General features: G+C 41.8%; 1 pseudogene; it reads right to left on the reverse strand.

Annotated features, from left to right (window-relative positions):
• Window positions 1-528: 528 nt before the first annotated feature.
• On the reverse strand, window positions 529-1,067 carry LOC100397579 (signal peptidase complex catalytic subunit SEC11A pseudogene; annotated as a pseudogene).
• Between the last annotated feature and the right edge of the window lie 4,385 nt (window positions 1,068-5,452).

A 5,452-nucleotide genomic window follows, 5' to 3' on the forward strand; every position in this document is an offset into this window, starting at 1 on the left:
TTTTTTCAAAATACTGTCTTTCTCATAATATTAAACTGTTTTAACTTAGAATCTTTAGAATGAAGATCACTAAGGTGATCATAATTTGGGGAAAAATTAATGATATATAGATAAATAATATAAAACAATAAAATATTAAAATATGGCAAAATAGGGCAAGATATAGACAAAACTTCACATTGTTGATCTCTAAAAAGTAGGGAGGCATTCACTTTGTAATTCAGAGAGTTTTCTTTCTTTTTTTTGGCTCAATCTTTTAATATAAAAAATTCATTGATGTACAAAAATGTGAAAGCGGACAATGACAACTATGGAATCCTGCGATCGAAAGTCCCCTCAAGTGCACTCTGGGGTGCACATGTACCCACCCACACGAACCCGAGTGTGGAAATATAAGCTAATGCAAACCTGTGCTGCCACGACGCGCCAACACGTGTGTTCTCCATTCCACCAATCATAGACCAATATCTACTCCAAGCATCCAGTAATGAAAAGCATCATCTTCCCGGGAACGGCAAGGCAGACTTCTTATTCACGGTGGACCAGCACAAATAAATCAAGCAAAAAGAGCACTGCATACGTAAATTTAGGATAGTCATTCATGAGGATAGTCACTATTCCCGTATCAGGAAGAAATTCCCCGGCTCTTCCCATAACATCTTTTTTCTCTAGCCAATTCTTCCTTGTTTATAGAGGCTTCAGTCATTAAGCGCATCATTATCTCCTTCAGTCAAAAACTTGATATGCCCATTTTGCATTTCATGAATCTTCAAGTCTCAGTGAACTACAGGAATCTCTCTTCCTTCCATCCTAAAAACAATGATTTTTCCCGCTCATCTAGGATCTTCAACTTGATTTGTTAGAAAGAGAAGATTTTCTGTATGAAATGCAGGTTCCATGTTGCCACCGAGAACCACTACAGTTACAATTGGACTTTCACTTCTAGTTATTACCATTAACCTCTTTCAGATCATTAGTGCTGATAAGACAATCATTCCGAAATTTAGGACTTGATAATAGAGCTGCCGCTTGTTCATCCGCCGCATACTGTTTACAGCGTTTGGAGACTACACAGCGGGGCCGGAGAGCAGGACGCCAGCGGGGGAGAGGGCGTGACGACCAGCAGGTGGAATGACTGGCCTGTAATTCAGTTTGCTAAGTCATAACTTTTGTCTTTTTGTGTTCTGGGCATGGTTTAAATAGAAAATCATCAATAATATTCATTCATTTATTTATCCACCCATCTACCCCCATCATCCATCCCTCATTCTATCCATTCATTCTCTCATACCCAAGAAACACTGATTAAGAATCTATTTGTAGGCACTGTGTTTGCCATGCACATGACGAGTAACATTTAGTTTGGCACAGCTTAGAATAAGAAGAAAAATGCTCATGTGTTTTTTCCTTTTTCTTCTAGTTGACTATTTTAAAACCAATCAACAAAACATAAAGAGTCTGGTCCTGGGCTTCTTACACACACCATCTGTTTTGGCTTCCCTGACCTCTGGCCTTTGTCTGCCCTGTAGATGACAGATTAGTAGGGGACATCCTTTGGAGTAGGAAATGGAGGTCAATAAAATTTGCACCAGGCTTTTCAATTTAGTATCATCCCAGTCAGGACATCCCAAAATAAAATTTGCTTTAAAAATAGATCTGGGAGGAGAAAAAGATTGAAAACAAACCATTAATCCTCTTATGGCAGTGATTCTGTAAGAAAACCTGATTTAAAAACAAATCAGTTTCTTGTTTAGGTGCAATGATTTTGTGGGTAGGGAAAGAAAAGCAGAACCAAAATAGTGGAAAGAGTTCCTCCTGATGAAGGATACCATAGAGCAAACAGGAAGTTGTTAATGGAAGGGAATTATTGACCCCAGAGCCTGAGACGTGAATAGATCCTTAGATGCAGAGGTTTTTGCATTTTGTGAAGTGTTATATCAATGCTTTATTGGATAGATTTGAACTGTACACCATGGATTTTTTTTCTTTATTTTTTGGAAACAGAGTCTCACTCTGTCACCCAGGCTGGAGTGCAGTGGTATGATCTCCGCTCACTGCAACCTCCATCTCCTGGGTTCAAGGGATTCTTTTACCTCAGCCCCCTGAGTAGTGGGATTACAGGTGCCTACCACCATGCCTGGATAATTTTTGTGTTTTTAGTAGAGACGGGTTTTGCCATGTTGGCCAGGCTGATCTCGAACTCCCAACCTCAGGTAATCCACCTGCCTTGGCGTTCCAAAGTGTTGGAATTACAGGCGTGAGCCACTGCGCCTGGCCACACTACTGATACTTTTGTGGTAATCCACTGGTTTACCCATCCAGTGAAGGCATAGAGCATCCACAGTTTAATGGTAAAGCATTTAAAAGGTTATCACATAGGGAAGAGAAATACCTTGGCTTCTTATTCTAATACACGTACCTCCATATATACATGTTAATGTGTGTGCAGGCATGCAATTTTGTACTATAAGGATTTTAACTGATTTTTTTTGTGCAGTTGGACAGATATCGCAGGCCGAACTGAATTTTTCCTGCTATAATCTTAACAGAATAATCTCCTAATCATGTATTTTTTTTTTTAACTGTTGGGGAATGTTTGTTGAAAAGATATTGGCTCCAAAGGGAGAAAACTATTTTTTCCTAATATTCCAGGATTAGTTTCTCTTACTTAGAATCTGGGAAAATACCAATCTAGGGTACTTCACTCAGAGAACTTGTCTCACTGTCATAAATTGGTTTCTGTTAACAATTTTCTTCACATAGCAAAGATGTTTGGACATTGTAAATTCTTATTCTGATAATTCAAGCAAAACTTCTCCTTGAATTAAAGAAGAGTATGAGAGAGGCTGTTACAAGATGGGTTTTATTTTTATCTCCATTCTGATCCTACTGGGGAGCAAATTAATTCTCAAAGAGATTCTATGATTTGTTTGAGACAGAGCCAGTAAGTAGAAGAACCGATCTCAAACCAGGTATACCAAAGACCAAAAAGCATGTTGGTTGGGGTCTGTTGACATGTTTTTCTCTGTTATCTTGCCTGTCTGCAGTGACAAATTCAGTGTGGCTCTAACTCGTGAGGACGGCAAGGAAATGATTCTAGACTGAGGACCTCAAGGTGTTTGGAAGAGAGTTGTTTTATTTTTTTGTTTTGTTAGTTGTTGTTTTCCTCAGACAGGACCTTGTTGACACTTCCAAATATTTAGGCTGTTTGCTGTTTCCTTTATGTTGGTCCCTGAGATGGAGCTGCCCTTCTGTTTCCCGGGGGGCTGTGGACAGAGCCTGTGTCTTGGGGGAAAGGGATTGTTTTGGGGGAAGAGGAACAGGGCATCCCAAGGACCTGCCCTATCTAAGGAGAAAAGGCCGAACAGATGGTGGCTGCCATGCAGAGGGCGCTTTGTAGGAACGCTGGCCGGAGCAGGCTTCCTGTGCTGCAATGCCAAATCCTTCCCTTCCAAGGCAATGCAGAGGAGCCTGACGACATGGCAGGGTGCCAGTGGGCTTGTGGCCAAAGAGCACTAAATCAAAGCAAAGAAGAGGTGACACCTTAAAAGCCAAGGACATTTTCATGTTTGTTTGTTTTGGAAGGCAGAGAGAAATAAGCTGTAATGGCAGAAGAGTAGAAGATACACAATTACATGGCTGTAAAATATTTTAGTGTTATTTGTTTGTAAAAGGCTTTTCTTCAATGAATACGCTCTCTTCTTATTAAGCAACTTTCCCAACATTTATCTAGATGAGGATGGTGAGTTTGTAAATTCTGGTTTTACCTGATGACCTGGTGTTAGGGAGGCTCTCAGTTCATTAGTTGGTAATCTCTGCCGCTATATTAAAATGTTTTCAATTATAAATATGTCTAGCTCTAAAACCTTTATCTCTTATCCGAATTTAAGATTTGTGTCCTTAATGAGCTCTTTCAACTGGACATTCAAATGTGGAAAATGTTTCTAGATTCTTATCTCCCATAATCAGCTGAGAAAGGCCGTGAATTCCCGGAGGAAGACCTGCAGAAATCAGCGCTGAGCTTCTGGAGGCAATATCATGAGAGCACAGATCTTGGGGTACGTTTCCTCAGAACTCAGGGGACACCTAGGCACCAACTCATTTATCGTGATAATACCTTTAATCTTTTTTACTTATGTTTCAGGAATATAAAAAAATGTATTTTAAAAGCACAGACACTCATACACTAGCTACCCTGACTAAGAAATAAAGCATTATACCTTAATAAGAGGAAAACGCCAAGTTACCAAGGCATACCTTGAAAACAATATGGTAAAGTAGAAATAATGCTACCATTATTGCTCTTTTACGTTTATTAGTAACCTAATGAACTTCTGCTTGTGTCAGGAACTGAAGTTGCAGAGATGAAAGCTATCCTTCCTGATTCAGATGTGATGAGACTCGTAAGACACACACACACACACACACACACACACACCCTATAATATACTTCAGGAAGTGCTGTGGCAGACGGAAGCTCTGGGAACTAGAGATCACAAGTAAAGGGAATCTAGTCCAAAGTGGGAGCAGGGTTAAGCCAGGCAACCCTGGAAGGAAGGGTGCGTTGGGCAGGAGGAACAGCATCTGCTAAACTCTGGGGTGGGGCGGAGCCCTTCACAGACAGCTGCCATGAGTGTGGTTGGCTGCTGTGGGCTGTGCTATTTGTGGTGGAGAGAAATTGTGGGGGACCTGGGTACCCTCACCAAAGAGCAGGGGTTTTCAGCAGAAGACCCAAATGTTCACATCTGCTTACTCAGACTAACATGGAGATTTTTGCCTGGAGGGGTCTGAGGAGCATGGTAGAAGCTCTGCGAATCTTTTGGAATTGTGTACAATATGTTAGCAGTATGTGAGTGTGGGTTGGTGTGCGTGCATGTGTGTGTTTTCCCTTGGAAGGTTTGCTTATGTTCTTCCATCTTCAAATGTGTCATAACTCTCAGAAAGGGTCACGAGCTCAGCTAGGACAGACTGGAAGGTTATTGCAATACTTCAGATGACCAATTGTGAAGTCTTGGGCTGATAAAGTTGTCCTCGGGATGGAAGGGCCAGAACAGTTTCCTAGAGACTGAAGATATGGTGCTGACAGGATGTGCTATATGGTTAGATCTGCAGGGGGAACGGGAGAGGGAGGAAGCTGCCTAGTGCAAGGCCTCATGAACTGTAACCCGCACCTGAGCTACCTGGGGCTCCTGTTCAGGTGTAGATTCTAACCAGAAGGCCTGAGGAGGACCCCGGGATTCCAATGGCTAACAGGTGGTCTGGTGATACCCAAGTCATGCCACATGTCATGCGAGTCTCAAGGGTGCAGGTAGCATACTCTAGGTCCAGCTCTCAACCTCGGCTGTGGACACTTTCTTTAATGATTATGGGGCTGGGCATTGTGAGCATGGTAGGTGGTTGGACAGCATCACTGACCTCCTGGGGAGTGCTGGGGAGCCAACAACCAAAAACT

The sequence above is a fragment of the Callithrix jacchus genome, chromosome 16 (assembly GCF_049354715.1).
Source record: "Callithrix jacchus isolate 240 chromosome 16, calJac240_pri, whole genome shotgun sequence".
Taxonomy (NCBI): domain Eukaryota; kingdom Metazoa; phylum Chordata; class Mammalia; order Primates; family Cebidae; genus Callithrix; species Callithrix jacchus.